This window comes from Halichoerus grypus, chromosome 1 (genome assembly GCF_964656455.1).
Source record: "Halichoerus grypus chromosome 1, mHalGry1.hap1.1, whole genome shotgun sequence".
NCBI classification, from domain to species: Eukaryota; Metazoa; Chordata; class Mammalia; order Carnivora; family Phocidae; genus Halichoerus; species Halichoerus grypus.
The window spans coordinates 60,040,238-60,056,820 of record NC_135712.1 but is presented as its reverse complement, the minus strand read 5'-3'; the positions used below and the strand labels follow the sequence as shown (position 1 = coordinate 60,056,820).

General features: G+C 35.4%; 1 protein-coding gene across 15 annotated transcripts in view; it reads left to right on the top strand.

Annotated features, from left to right (window-relative positions):
• ZBTB20 (zinc finger and BTB domain containing 20) overlaps window positions 1-16,583 on the top strand; it is an 800,060-nt gene that overhangs the window by 37,073 nt on the left and 746,404 nt on the right. For 9 of the 15 annotated variants that reach the window (XM_078066349.1, XM_078066369.1, XM_078066367.1 and 6 more), the window contains exon 1: window positions 5,231-5,363. The exons of the other annotated variants lie outside the window; for them this stretch is intronic. The gene's annotated coding sequence lies outside the window, so the exon portion shown is untranslated. Of the gene's footprint in view, window positions 1-5,230; window positions 5,364-16,583 lie in introns of those variants that run through there. 15 annotated transcript variants of the gene reach the window in all.

Sequence of the window (16,583 nt, the reverse complement as noted above, 5' to 3'; positions counted from 1 at the left end):
TCCTTTCATTCCTTTATTTATTCATTTAAGAAAACTCTGTTGAGCTTTAACTATGTTTCAAGTATTCTTCCAGATAGTAGGCTGTCATAGCTTAATAAGCAGAATCCCTGTTCTGGTGGGTCTCTCAATCCAGTGGCAATGGGAGGCATATTAAAGGACAGATGACTTTGGATAGTACTGCAAAGGGCATGATAAAGGTACTCCCAGTGATGTAGTTTTCATGTAATGTTTTTGTTGTTGTTGTTTAAAACTTAAATATTTGTTGACTAGAATTGAAATGCATTTCTTTCTATGTAAGGATCATACTACTGGCCTACTATTGGCAAATTATGATTTATCTACAATATCTTCTGGTTTTTCTTGGGATTAATGGAATACAATTTTAAAATGGATGAGCAAAATTAAAGATTATCTTTTTTTAAACATGTTTGAGAATAAGCTATTGTCAACAGGGTTACAAGATTATAGAGAGATGTTTGGTAAAGGGGACTCGGGGATCTGTTCCTGATTCATCTAATTATGCTGCATAGAATTGACTTTATGATGGTGGCCTCAATGACAAAGTCAGTACTTAGCATAGCACTTACTCATTTTGGCCCATTAACCCCAGTCTCTGCTTTTCACCCATGTACTAGGGCTAAAACTCCTGTTCTGTCCTTCATTGCAGCATGACTCTTTTTTTTTTTTTTAACTACTCCCCCTCTTTCTTTTGGAAATGTTCTTATGAACAATCTTAAACTATTTCAACATTTTTTCCTGCTTAGCCTCACACGATATAAAAACATTAATGGTGCCTGAAAAAGGACTTGGCAAAAGTATATTTGGGATAGTGGTAAATGCTTTTGAAATTGGTTGACTTTTTTTCTTTCCAAATTAAAAAAAAAAAAGTTTCACCTTTCATGTACTTTTGGAAGTATTCATTTGCCAAAGTACTCTATAACTCTAAAATTAATGAAATTTTATGCTCCAGGTTAATAGCTATCACTGATTTCCACAATCATTTAAGAATTTCATGTACTGTGTATTTGTAGAAGACACTTTACTAGGCACATTGGAGGCAGTGGATAAAGTATACTCATTGGGTCTATAAACCACACTGCTAGAGAATAAACTATTTGTCTCCAGTCTAACCTCAGTACCTCCCCCTGCTCCACATTTGTCTCCAGTCTATCCTCAGGACTGTTCCATGTGCTCATGCATACACACACACATCTTCCATAAGCCACATATTGAATTTAGATATTTATATTTATTTTGTTGGATTTCATTTTTAGCTTTCTGAGGGAGAAGCACAAAGTTAAAGGCACTGCATTACATGGCATATCACATTATGGAGTGGCAAGATTGTTTGCTTACACTAATATTGTTTACATGCCTGTCTCCCACCAGCCTGTGGAGTCTTCAAAAGCAGAAGCTAAATCATAACGTTTTATCTTCACTTTTCACCCCCAAGTTTCATGAATGGCACATAATGGGCACACAATCTATGTTTAGGTAATGCACAAAGATCAGAGCAAGGGCAAATTCTTTCTTGCAGAATGAGTCATTAGTATCAAAGTGTTCAGAATATATCTCTAAATAATTCAAAGTTAAAACCAAGTGTATAAAATCAAATGATGGTATTATTCAGCATCTCTTACAAATCATTTATAATTGAATCCTTGCTTTTTCCATGCTTTTCTCAGGCTGTTGGGAAACAGGATATTTTTTATTGTATTTTATTTTTTATTTATTTAGTTCTTTAAACAATTATTTGCATTAGTACTAGATATTCGATACTTGAACTAAGGAACCTTTAAGGACTATGTAGGTTTTTTTTTTTAAAAAAAATTTGTTTTTTAAACACAGGACATTTAAACGAATAATCTATGGGAACTATATATTATGCAAGTAGGCTTTATACATTGCTAGCACTATTGATTATAGCTTGTTTTTCAGTTCAAGCAAGTGGAAGCACATATTTATGGAAATTTGGAAACAAAGGTGATTGAGTAGAGTATGTAAACTTTTAAATAGAATTGCTGGACTCTTAAACCAAATGTATTGAGAACTCTGTAAATTAGAAGAGCAAATTTGCACTATACCGTATTAGTGAGCGAGGTATGAGAAATCATCAGGATGTGTTGGGTTTGACTCATAAGCATAGAATCTTATGGATAGATGGGGTCCTAGCTGTCATTAGATACTGGGAGAGAATAGGGTGCAGGGATTAAGCACGTGAACTCTAAACCAGACAGGCTGGTTTCAAATCCTATTACTGCTATGCTGTATGACCTCAGGCAAATCACTTAACCTCTCTGTTTCTTTACGTGAAAGTGTCACTAAAACTAATCTCTACCTCATAGGGTCACTAAGATTTAATGAGTTAATAAATGAAAAGTACTTTGAAGAGGGCCTGGCAAATAGTAAGCACCTAAGCATTAGCTATCATCATCATAATTATTATGTTATCCACTTCAGTTCTTTCCTTTTAAATTTAATTTTATTATTTTTTATATGAAGAAATGGAAACTGAGGATGGTTACATGGCTTGTACAGGGTATACAAACTACTTGTGGCAATGCTGAGACCGAAACCAGTTTTTAACTCCCACTAGGATCTTTCTACCGGATGAAATTGCCCCACGGCATATCAACATACAAAACCACTTAATTTAATAACTATAACTTCCAGAGTCTGATAGTCAATTAGGATTATTGTTTCACATGGTGCTATGGTTAATTCAATACATGGGACTCCTGTCCCAGCAAGAAGAGTGTATCTTGAACTCCAGAAAGTACTAAGAATGTACCACTTACTGTGCTTGGAATCTAGTAAAGTGTGCAGATACAGAGAAAGCGTTGAGGTGTTGTGCATTTTTCACTAAGCCAAAATGTTTGTTTTTCTTTTTTAAATTCAACTAGCTAGTTGTTCTTTAGAAAAGGTGAATAGCTTTCACAGTCCTTTACATTCCTTTTGACTCCTGCTGGTAGAACTCAAATAATGTCTTCTTATTCTCTTGGGTTAAAACAAAACGAAACAAAACAAAAATACCTAGAACCTTATTTTAAAAAATCAGGACATAGTAATATCTAATTTGAATCAGTCTGTCAAAATGTGAGGCTTGTGTGCTTTTTTAAGTGGCATTTTTCTTCAAACATTTGAATAAAGCTTTAGACAAACAATAGGGCAATAGTAGAAAAACAGAACTGCCAGGCTGAGCAGTAAGGGGGGCAAGATGCATGCTGGTACCTCAGGCACACTAAGTGTATTTTAGAAAGGTTTTTCTTAAGACATGTGACCAAAAGCACATCCCTTTTACTTTATTACATCCCCTTTCCGGTGTATCTGTCCCCTCTTTATTAAGCAGCCACCCTTGAGAGGGGCAGAGCACTATTGCAGCACCTGAGAATTGGAATTAGTGGTTTATAATGAGAGTAGAGGGCTGGACTCTTGGTTTCCTACTAAAATTTTCCCAGGACAGTTTGTGCAATGTGTGGCTAGACATCATCTTTTAATTCCTGTGCTATAGGTTATCTACTCTTAAAATAGCTAAAACAATACTGATCTTTGTTCTGAGCATGACCCAAGATTTAACTGATTTTCTAAAAGATTTTTGTGAATCAGGTGAAGGTATAGTTGATCCGTAAGTTATATTTTGAAGTAATTAAGTTATATTTTATTAGCTGAAAACTGGCTTTTAAGGGAAAGAATTGATGCTTATATAATACAGTAGTTTTGTTTATGCAAAGGAACACATTCTAATATTTGAAGTATGGTAAAACACTAAACCATATAAAAAGGATGATTTTACAATTGATATACTTAATATACAATTAATTATTGTGTCCAGATTCAGGGTTTGAATGGGTCAGATGCATTCACAGTTTTCATTTTTATGTAAATTTTCTTTAGAATATTTAACCTCTATTGTGATGTTCCTAAGTCCCATCTAAATGACACACAGCCAAACTGTACAGAAATATTTTAAGGAAGGTCTTTGTCTAGCCAAGCAGAGTCTAATTTTAAAAAATTGGGGGACAAGAAGAGCTTGAAACTTGTTCTGTTTTCTGATGTTTGTAATTCCATAGCTGCAAATATATCACTTATGGGAGAGAAAGGCACCTGGGAGTGGGGAAAAGGGGTGGGGATCATGTGATGTGGTGGGGAGTATAATACCAGCATTATTTTGGTTCTAGCAAATGAAAAAAATGGTTAGAGGTATCAGACAAAGAAAAACAGGTTTTTTTTTTTTTTCCTTTTAAGGCAGGTTTATTTAGAAGCATTGATTAATTTTATTTTCCCCTCCTAATAAAAGAACAAGGGGTTTTTGCTATGGTTTCAGACCCATATTCTCTGAAATCTTGTCCTGCTTATGATAGAAGCTCCTTATGGGATTTATTTTTGTTGTTGTAACGTTATCTACTATATGTATTGCACCTGTTCATACAGAGTACATTGCATTGTACAGATAGATATTTGTACAGATAGATGCTTCAAATAAGAAACCAATCTGTCTCTTCTAGAGTACTAGTCTATTAGTTACTTAATTAAACTTAATTCTGTTTTTGTCTGCAATTTTGCGTATGGTCTTGATTTATTTACTGAGGAATGATTTCTTGGCAGTTATCAGTTTTGTCTGAGATCAGTTTTCCTATTGTATGGAGTCTTTCTTTCAGAGCCTCCTTTAAGACTGCCTCTGACTTTAAAATCATTACTAGGCTTTTGTCAGAGCAGATTTGTTGACACTCTCTCACATTAAAAAAAAAAAATTTAAAAGATTGCACAAATAAGCTATGCATTTCACTATTTCCTGCTAATATGCAAAAATGTATTTATGATAATTACATGTACTGTGTGCCAGAACTGAAACAATACATTCCTCATAATGGAGCATAAATAAAGAAGGTGGAGCCAGCTGCTCTTAAACTGTTTATTTGCAAGCAGTAATGATATAGAGAATATACCTTTTTCACTCTGTTAGTCTGGCAATACTGAACCTGTTGCTGCATTAGACGAGTTGCATTTTGCTGGATAGGGGAAGGAGGGCTGTCTGCTGTCTGGTAGGAGGGCTTTGTCTGTGCCTTTCTCTCTCTGTTTCTTTCTGTTTTTCTTTCTCCTCCTCTTCTCTCTCTCTCTCTCTCACTCGCTTGCTCTGTCTCTGTCTCTCTCTCCCTCTTTGCCCCCCCCTTCCTCCCTCTCTCTTGCTCTCTCTCTCTCTTCCCGTCTCTGTGGTTTGTAAGGTAGGTTGCAGTGTGTGTATATACACAACATCAAGAGCAGGAAAATGGACTCATTAGGGAGGCAGGCAGTCATTACCACTCACACTGTACTTCCAGGGAGACACCGATTATGAGAAGAGAAACTCAGCGCTGGGGAAGAAGGTAGGGCAGACAACTTTCATAAAAAAAAAAATCCTGCTTCCTCAATCCCCCCCTCTACCTATCATCTCCTTTAGCCCCTAATGCTTTTATTCTTCCTTTCCTTGAATTTTAATTTCCAGATTTAAGTTTGACAGAGCTGTTGCTAGCTTAAAATTTGGAACATTTATAGGAGGCCTACCCTCTACTAATTTTCTTCATACTTATTTAAGGGTGTGCCCTTGTGATTCAGTTTAATTACTTTAAAAATAATTGCAAACAAACCTATTTTTCTCACTAAAGTACCAAATAAATCAGTATCTTTCACTCTTTTATAACAGATCCCTCCGTATGTTTGTTAGTCTCTTTGCTTTTCTTGTCTGTTTATTCAATTCCATCTGTCTGTCTATATATCATGTTGTCCTTATTTATTGCTAACTGGGTTTTGTTAGTTATGTGCCAATGAGTTTTAGCTGCAGTGCCAGTGCGGGTATTACTAAAGTGAGACTCTTGTTCTTTGTTTTACATTGAAGTTTAAAGTCCATATTTACAGTTTAAATCTTGAAGCAGGTTGAATACTTTTTGCCAGCATATTTATTTGATGGCATTGGCTATAAGGTGAGGGTTAGTCACTGAGGGTGGGTAAGAATCTAGTAATTATTTTTATCATCACACATTCTTCTATATTACATCTGGGGGGTGTATTTTGAAAGGAACAAGGTACTCTGTTTTGTAACTTTTATTTTGCAGATGGACTTTTGCATTTATAGGGACATCACTGGGATTAGTAAGAATGCAAACTTTCTTAACAGTTTTTATCCTAGGACAGTTTCTTTTTAGTATGTTACTGTTTATTTATGCTTGGGGAGGGAGAGGTGGGGGCTGGTCATCTTTTTATGAAGTGGAAGCTATGAAGTGTATCAGGCCATCTTATGTAACAACTGCAAGTATTCATTTAACATTTTGGGGACTATAAATAATGCATTTGTTATTTCAAACATAGTTCTGAGGTGCTTTGTTTTTCCTTTATTTTTTTCTTTTTTATGGTGGGAAAAGTTGCATTTCACAACTAGCTGACATTGTTGAACAGTTTTCCCATAACACTGTTCTTCGAAATTCAAAGGAGTAGTTAAATAGGTCCATTTGAAATGGACTCTTAATGGAGTTTTATTCAGATTTGTCTGAAAGTAAAACTGCCATTCATTTGATAAAGATTAAGTCAGATAGTAAGATACGCAGATGTTTTGAGCATATACAGGAGAAATGATAAAAAATGGATGCTGATCTATAGAGATCTTTGATAATAACAGTCACCTTTTTCGTAATAAATTATTTATTTAATAGAAGTGGCAGACTTTTTTTTTTTTTAATTCCATTAGGCCTCTCTGACAACACAAAGAAGTCCATAAAGCAATATTCTTAAGCCACCTGGGACGCTAGAGCAGATTCCCAAACATATTCTCAAGGTTCAAACCTAGTAAAATGTTTATTAAAAATCCATTATTCCAAGAGGTTGGTGAACTTTTGCTGCTAAAAGTCTTTTTTTCCCCTTTCTTTTTAAAAATTTATTTGGAGACTTTTAATTTGCTTCTATTGCCTAAAGTGTCTTTTAAGCTGGAAAGAACAGCTTTGACCAAGAACAGAACAAATAGTAAGTACACTCAGGTCCTGTCAGAGATTTTTTTCCCCCAAAGATTTAAAGGGAAACTTTGGGGGGAGTCTATTGAAAGCGTGTGTTAATGTAGGTACACAGTATATAGTGTTTCAAATGTGATTTTCTCCATTTTAAACTCTTGACCCAAAAATTTGTTTTAAAACTAGCATGTTAAAAGTGTGCATGTCTCATGCACCTGTCATTTTCTTAACATTGTGAGTACTACCTAAAATTCTACCCTTGTTTTCAGAAGAAATCTTTCATGTATCTCTTGATCAACAGTTCTCTTTTTCTGTATACAGGTACATGTGGGGATATCTATGTGCATATATGTGAATATATGTATATTATTCTCACACATGTATGAAATCAGATTCTTTGCAGATATGACATTTAAAAAATTTCATGTTAAGCATATTTATGTTAATGAGAAACAAAAAATGGAGAGGCTTTTAGGAGAAGATGAAAATTTCTTTTAACCTTCTAGAAAGAATAAAAGAAAGTAAAAATTTAGTCATATTTATGGTTGGCTTGATTTTTAGAATGTGTATATGCTTTCTTTTGCATGATAATTCTTAGCCTTCAGTAGATTTAAAATATTTTTAGTATGAAAAGTAATCTTGGCTTCTTTTGGGAGGGACTGTCACAATCTAAATGCTGCAGGATATTGTAAAATGTGCATAAGTAAACCAGTGTACTCTGCTATATAGGACTTCGGAAAGCTGAAAGACTTGTGTCACAGGAGGGCTATAGGGTGCCAGAAAAAGTCATTAACTAGCTTTACTGGTTATGGTGGGCCTTTCCTATCAGCACGTGAATTCTATTGAGAGCCCCGAAGTCTTGGCCAGGTCATAGTGGGTTTCATTTTAATATTGGAGCGGACAGTTATCTAACACACCCACATGAGGAAGTGCTCTAAAGCAGTTATTTCATGCTTTGCCATGCCCTGTAGCTAAAACAATTTGGTACTGAGTGACGTGTGTGTGCTTTTTAACTTCTATCCGGTAAAAATCAGCTTTGGCTCCTTGAAAAGGACCAAAACAGTGGAATAGCAAGACAGTATAATTCAAATGCTAAGCATATGCTAGTTTAAACTTTTTTTTTAAGGTAAGGGAAGAATTACTATGATTATTTTTAATATAAACACTATATGGTAATTTCCTGGATTTTACTCATTAAGATTTCAAAACTTGCAGATACTTTTCTTCTTCACATTTTTCTCCAGAAGCCTACATTCATCAAAAGGATCACAGCTGCATACTTTCCCCTGAAATGTGAACAAATAAATGGCATTCCTGTTTATTTATCTATTTTTGAATTTTAATGATTAGTCCTTGTGCTAATTAACAAATTCCCGTATTCATAAAATCTGGCACTTTATAAATATCCAATTGTGTGATTATCTACACATGTCCTGGCTTTCTATAAATATAGAAATTATCAGTGGATGTGTTCATGGCCTTGCCCAAGCCTGAGTAGGGGCTGGCCATGCTGCCACGTAGGAAACCAAGTTCAGACCCTGAGCAAATGTGTTGTCTCAGGGCCTGGCAAGGTGTGTGGAAGTAGCATATTGCTAATATTGCTAACTAGTGTCCTTTCTGGCAAAGGAAGGACTGATGTTGACGTTCTTTGAATGCTGCTAGTTCCAGTCTTCTTCAGTCCCAGGGGTGGCCTCTTTAGGTCTGAAAGTTGATAATGGATATTAAAGCTGACTTGCCTTGGAGTTGGAGGCCACTTTAGAAATGTATTTTAACAAACTACATTTTTCAGGGGAAAATATACTGAACTTGTAGAAAAGAAGTAAAATACTATGTCCATCCCAAGTTCCTTAATCAGTGAGAATCTTATTAGCATGAGAAGTTGCATAGAGCTGAAAAGAAAATCTAAATAGTTTTGTTTGTATGGCTGTGTAACTATTGCAAGCAAATTACAGAAGTCGAATATCACTTACAATAGGAATAGTTCATCTTCATCAAGGACAATAAGCACTAGCAGTTGAGCAAGTGCATACATACAAGAGTTATCATTAAATTAGGAATCAACTCTTTTAAATGATTTTTTTTCATATTGTGTAAGCCATTTTAGTTACCTCATACAATCATTAGGTATTATTTACAATGATTCAGGAGTCATCACTGGCCATTTGATTCTTTGCTCCAAACTTTCAAATCCCATATAGGATTCCTAGGTATTTGGCAAACTTGAAACTTACAGTTTTCTCTCCAACTTATGTTTCATGCATTTCCAATGCTTAAGTAATTTCTAGCATTTTGCAGAATCCTCAGTATAGTCAATGTCAAATAGCTAATAAAATCCTTTTAATTCTTTACCAAAAACCCAAGTGCAGTATCTGTATCTAGAAATTCTAGAGAATGCCTGAATTTGTATATTTTCCTGTAACATAGTTATTATACATTTAATCATCAAATAACATTGATGCCAATTATATTTAATGCATCAAAATTATATTCTTTGAGCTCTTTTACTTCTGATTTCAACATAGGCAAACTTTTGAGGCTGTGGGAAGAAATAATGTCATCTATCATTACTGTCATGTATGTAGTAACCACTATAACAGATGTTGGGAACAGCATTCAAGGGCCCATAAGAAAAAAGGGCTTTTCTGCAACTCTAGCTGTTCAACTGTAATAATAATTAAGTGGTGTGCAAATTATGCTCAACTTTGGCTTCATAACCTCTCCTCTACTCTAGGATCAAGCCTTTGGTGATTCTACAGTTCACTTGAAAGTAATCAGTTTGAGGGCATGGTGCTTGCCTTTATGGAGTCTTTTGATACTCAAGTGAAACCCCAGCGGGGGGTGTTTTGTAGTTCAGTTAACCAATGCAATGCTTTTATACCTGCTTGAACTCAGGGAAACTTAACTACTAACTTCCAAGTAAGACCAGGGACAAGGAACAAGGGCTGAATTCATTGACCCACTCAGTTACTAGATGGAAACTGAGGATATTAATTTCTGAATGTTCAGTCTTATCTTTGAAACTGATGGAAAGGGTGGTCATTTTAGCATGTTTACCTCCTTGATATCAGAAGAAATTTAGCATTGAATACCTCTGTGTCTCAAGGTATGATGAATTTAGTATACATATCATATGTTATACATTTAAAATGTCAAGGATTTATTTGAAAACTTTCAATATTAAAAAACTAATGTAAAGATTTGCATTCAGGGGTGCCTGGGTGGCTCAGTCGTTAAGTGTCTGCCTTTGGCTCAGGTCATGGCCCCAGGGTCCTGGGATCGAGCCCCACATCAGGCTCCCTGCTCGGTGGGGAGCCCGCTTCTCCCTCTCCTACTCCCCCTGCTTGTGTTCCCTCTCTTGCTGTGTCTCTCTCTGTCAAATAAATAAATAAAATCTTCACAAAAAAAAAAAAAGATTTGCATTCAATACATATAAAACTACTTAATGGAATTTGGAGTTTTTAGAAATTAAATAGATTTCCAATAAAGTGAAACTAAAATGTAATAATTATGAATTTTATACATAATGGTATTATTTTGTTCATCAAAAATTCTTAAATCTAAACTTTTTGTAAAAACCAGGTTTGAATTTAAATAATTTAAATTTTAATTTTATCTAATGGTTAGAAGCCTTTAGTTTTTTACTAAATGAGCCTGGATATTTGCTATTTTTACCTTTCCTCTCAGAAGTGTTCTCTGAATTACTGTTGTAATCAAATTGTGATTTGTTGTTGGCAAATTCCTTTTATAGTATGAGCTTCTCTTTCCAGTAAATGAAATGCAACTGGGAGAAAATTAAAGTAATGTCAGTTTGCTCAGGTACCAAATTAAAACTTAGAAAAAACTTACTAGCAGGAAACTAAGCATGTTCTAGGCTATGTAATTTTTCTGGTAGATGTATGTATGTATATGAAAACTGTATGGCTACTTTTGCAAACAAAAACACCTTATTTAGACACCAAAGCATTTAAACAGTGAAAATGTTATCCTGTCTTTTATGTTTAAATAGGAACTAGGTAAATATAGTTGCAAGGGTGGATTTATACTGTTGGGTTTTTTTGTTTTGTTTTGTTTTTAAATACTGAACACACTACAATGACCTTTGGCCCAGTACTTGGGGTCTGCACATATTTACTAATGTTTCCATCTTCTTAGTCAAATGCACCTATCACCTGCACTTTAGGTTGGGTCAAAAGAGCTTTTGACCCAAAAAAGCTGGAATAGTTCTTACTTTATCTAGTTCCTCAAATCAACAATGGTTTTATCGCCTCACCTCATCTGGAGAGGGGAGAAGAATAGACATGATTGAGAAGCAAATGGAGACAAGAATAAAAGTAAAGCTGTGGGTGGAGGGGTAGGTGCTTTTGAAGCTACTAAATTGATAATGAAAGAAAAAGACTTTCTTCCCAACCCCCAGTAGAAGCCATCTGACCTATCCAACAAAGCACTCAGTACCTTCTTACACCTCTTGACAATAGGTCTGCTAAATTCCTCCTCCACTCCAAGTTGGATTCCAAAGGTGCCACCAAAAGATCATAGAAGAGGAAGTCATAACATCTCACATTTCTACTATATTCACTGCCAGGATTTCTTCATACCTTTTGCCTTTGAAGCCTTAGGTTTGGAGTTGTGAGCAGATTTTCATAGTTGGTGGGCAGATTTCATTTGTTTTGATAAGAAGCCTTCCCAACAAAGCATTCCCAAGGCATGCTGCAAACCAGCATCATGAGTTTAATTAAAATGGATGAAGTGATCGACTGTGTAAGTTTGTGTGTTTCCTCTCTTAAAATAAAATGAAGTCAAATACTTTTTATATAAAACAAAAAACAACTCTAAACTTCCTGTCAGGCTAAATGGATTTAGGTTTCTTTTTACAAAATGGCTTTCTGAAACCATTTCTGTGTAGTGGGTTTGACCAGCACATTCTACTCTATTCCCTGCCCACTTGCTACTTTGCTTTCTAAATGTTGAATGAGGGGCTCCTGGGTGGCTCAGTCGTTAAGCGTCTGCATTCGGCTCAGGTCATGATCCCAGGGTCCTGGGATCGAGCCCTGCATCGGCCTCCCTGCTCAGTGGGAAGCCTGCTTCTCCCTCTCCCACTCCCCCTTCTTGTGTTCCCTCTCTCACTGTGTCCCTCTCTGTCAAATAAATAAAAATCTTAAAAAAAAAAAAAACCACCCAGATTCTGGGTTGGTTAGAATTTCAAAATAAATAAATGTTGAATGAATGTGAATAATTTGTTAGTTTAAAAAAAAGAAAAAAGCATGTTCTTATAACAGGATCAGAATATATCCAAGAAGGTGTGTTAGGACTTATATACAATAGCTTCAATCCTATCAACTTAGCATGAAAATATGTGAATAAAAGTTTTAGAAACTATTTTTCTATGTTGAGAGAAACGCTATGGTGTGGTTAAAAAAAAAAAAAGCACTGCCTTGGAGAACAGGAGGCATTAATTAATGCCAAAAAGGATTTAAAGTGGTTAAATCTGGAGGCCTGGTTTCTAGTCCTGACTGACTGTAATGACTTTGAATAAATCATAATCTCTCTGTTCCTCAGATTCCTTGCTTATAAAATGAAGAGAAAGGCTCTTTTTTAGATTTTTTTTAATCTTAGAGAATGTATGATTTTATTTTAAATAGCTATATATGTAGGTAATTCTGCTTGCATTTTCTACTTATAATTCATAAACAGCTGAAGAGAAGTTTAGGTTGGTAATGATGGAAGAATAAAGGGATTTTAGTTGATCTGAGAGAGCACACGTACTTTATTTTTTTGGTTGTTGTTGTCCTTAGCTTAAGTGGATGTCACAGTGCATTATTGGGTCTATTTAATGATTCAATGAATGCAATATACCCCAAATTGCCATTTGTCAGACAAAGTGACATAATTGCCCATGGTTGGTTTGATAAAGGGGCTGCTTTTAACTGAGTGAAGCACTATGGTTCCACTCCTCCCCACTGGCCACTAGATGGAGAGGCGGTCCATGTCCACGGCCTTGCCCATGGTAAACAGTTCACTTCTGACTTTCCACTGGCAGAGGGGCACTATATTCCTTTGGGCATTTCCATGAACACGCAACATGATACTTTGCAGAAACCATGAGAGAATATGTTCTCTTCTATACAGGCATCATGTGATATTCATGAAATGCAAAAACGATTTACTCCTTCCTCAGCCACCATTAATGCTGGTAGACCTGGAAAGGCCAGTAATACCACTCCGGTTTTAGTTGTCACAGTAGGACCTTTTGCCTCTTTCCAAATTGTCCATTTAGAAAGGGCCCTGAAATGAATGTCAGCACGACAGTGCCACCTTGTGTCCCTGACGCATGAGCCAGTGAAAAGGAAAGAACAGGACATTTGCAAAAATTTGGCAAATTGTTTCAAGCTCTGCTTTTGCAGTAGCTGCACAAAAATCTATGTTTTAGTGTGTTTGGCAATTCTTAATGCCAAAGGAGAAATTAGGATGTGTGTACTTTGCCCCTTCCTTCATCCCACTGTGTATTAAATCTTTAATATACTTTAAAAATCTTAGGCACAAACAGGGATGTGTTCAGTTTAGAATTGGGGATGAAGAAGGCAGGGATTGTCAGAGATACTTGCCTAATCTTACCACTTAGAAAGCCTTCGGCCAATCATTCCAGACAGTGAGGTGTTCCTTCCTGCTCATTCTCAGAACAACTTTTATATGCTCTGGTAATATCACTTTCACGTTGTATTGTTTATAATACATTTTTATATTGTTTTGTATTGTTTGTAAGTGTATCTTCCAACTAAACCATGAGCTTCTCAAGGATAGAATCTGTGTCTTATTCATCCTTCTGCCTCCAGAACTTTCTATGGCATTCAGCCCAGAGGCACTCAGACGTTTGAGATCTGAATGAACGATTATGTCTGGTTGGTTTATAACTTCTTATTTGTTTTATTTTTATTTTTTTGGTTTTAAATAATTTTAGCATCTTTTCTCTTTGGAAAAATACTTCTGATACTACCTCCTTTCCAAATTTCCTTTTATAAATTTACTTTCTCTCACATTAAAATGACTGTTTCTGTTTTTGATTATGAAGAAATTGCATTGCCTATTTGCAAGTGTATATTGTAGTTGACTCTGGGGTAAAGATACTTAATTTCTAGTTTTAGCTTTATAACAAATTTGCTATGTTATCTTGGGTAAGATATTTAACCTTTCTAGGTCTGTTTCCCATGCATAAAACGAGTAGGCTGGACTAGTTGATCTTGGACTCAGGGTTTTTGTAGGGGTTGGACACATGTTAGTATTACTCTAGTTGTGTATGTGATTTAACAGTTTTTAAAGTACCACGATAGCTGAAAATTAAATGGCTAGCCTTTGAAAGTGCTATTTGATATTCCGGTTTTAGAAGAGGAAACTAAGGCACAAGTTTTTCTTATAGAGGGTTAACTGCAAGTGAGCAGGGCAAATTGTATTATAACTGATGGGCATTCCAATTTTTTGTTTAACTTTTTTGTTTATTTGATTTTGGTTAATTGAGCTACACTTTCCTTCTATCCTTTAACCATAAAATAAATAAATTACAATATCTTTAAATAGTAAGATGGACCCAGGCTTTGGTATGGGACTATAGACTATTTGCAATTTAAAGACTCCTTCATGCTATTCTGAATTTTTTTAAGCAACACTTACAAATGAGTGCTAATTTTTTTTTTTTTTAAGATTTTATTTATTTATTTGACAGAGAGAGACACAGCAAGAGAGGGAACACAAGCAGGGGGCGTGGGAGAGGGAGAAGCAGGCTTCCCGCGGAGCAGAGAGCCCGATGCGGGGCTGGATCCCAGGACTCTGGGATCATGACCTGAGCCGAAGGCAGACACTTAACAACTGAGCCACCCAGGCGCCCCGAGTGCTAAATTTTAAATTTCAGAATTACTGCATGGAATTTACATCTGGGATTTCAGTCCATGTATTACCATAAACACCAGCAAACACCAGTCTGACTTTGGGCAAGTTGCTTCAGCTTTTTGCTTATTTGCAGGAAGGTAGTAATAAATGTTACCCTTCCTATCTACCTCACAAGGTAATTGTGAGGATTAAAGGAGTTCATGTATGTAGAGTTTCTTCATAAATAGTAAAGCCCTGTACCAATATTAATAGTATTTATCATTATTACTGTTCTAATTAAAGGAGGATTGGATGATAGAAACCTAAGTCAAAGCAAAACACCCAGACGAATTTTAAGAACACTGAAACTAATGGCATCTCTTGGAGTGTTTCTTGGTGATTGTAGGGTCTGGAGATAAGATGTTATGTTTACCCTATTACCTATGTTTTGGTTTAAAAACCTGTAATAATAATAATGATAATGTTTATGAATCTAAAATTCATGTTTTCTTTGGATAAATTTTTTTACCTGTCATTCATAAGTTCATTTTTGATGGTGATAAATTTATTAAAATAGAAGGGAAAAATTTTAAATAACCAAATAGGATGAAAAATTTTATATACCTTTTTGATATTGTGGTATTGGACTCCAGTCTAGTGGTTTTTTAACTTTAGTGTACTCTAAAAATACCTAGGGTATTTGTTACAATTCAGATTTCTGAGCTCCATCTCTAATAGGTCTGGGGTGGAACTCAGGTATCCTGGTTCTACCTGGTTCACACAGGTTAGAAAACACTACTTTCCTTGGCTCTTGTACATCATTATTAGCTGGGGGCTTTTTAAATGAACAGATTTCTAGCTTCTACTCCCAGATATCCTAAATCATAATCTTTAGATCTAGATTTGGGCGTCAGTATTTTACAAAAACTACTTCACAGATTCTAATAAAATTGCAAGGTTTGGGAATCCCTGCTCTTGTTTTAGTGGTATATTGTTCAACTATATTTACTGTTGCACCTGAGTTCATTCTCATAATTCACTTTATAATGAAATATAATCTCATTTTACATAGAAGGACAAAGTTGATACAGCTGTGTAAGAAAAGTTCGGTCTTGAAAAACTACCACTCTTGCCCCTGTAACCCTAGAATTAAGGAAAAGAGAAGTTACGGAGCACCTTTCACATAAATTGCTTCATTTAGTCTTTACAACAACTCTGTTGTATACCCTGGTTTTCTGCCTCTGTTACAGACAAAAAAAAAACCCCACAAAAAAACAACAAACAAACAAACAAAACAATGAATCTCATAGCCAGTTTCACACAGCTGTTAAACATCAAAGCCAGATTCAGAGCCTGTACTCTATTACATTATTTTTCCCCCTAATGAATAAATCTTTACCAACTTCCTATTCTGTTAAATGATAATGTCTAGACTTGAGGGCCACAAAGTGTATTACTGATATGGTATAATAATTATTACTTTCACCGTGTAAAATAAATTGATATATTTTTTTCTTATTCAGCCATTGAGAAATAACTTTTAGCCAGAGGTAGAATTCAAGTTTTCTGAATGGTCAGAAGGGGTCTAAGTAGTAATCATAATCATAATTATTGAACTGTTAAAGAACATTGTCTATGGGATCTCCTTTAATCCCCATACCTTTGCTATGAGGAGTTTCTTAACCCAGTTTACAGATGAGGAAAACCTGAATTGGGATGGTTAAGTGACTTACTGAAGATTGCAGTCTAGTA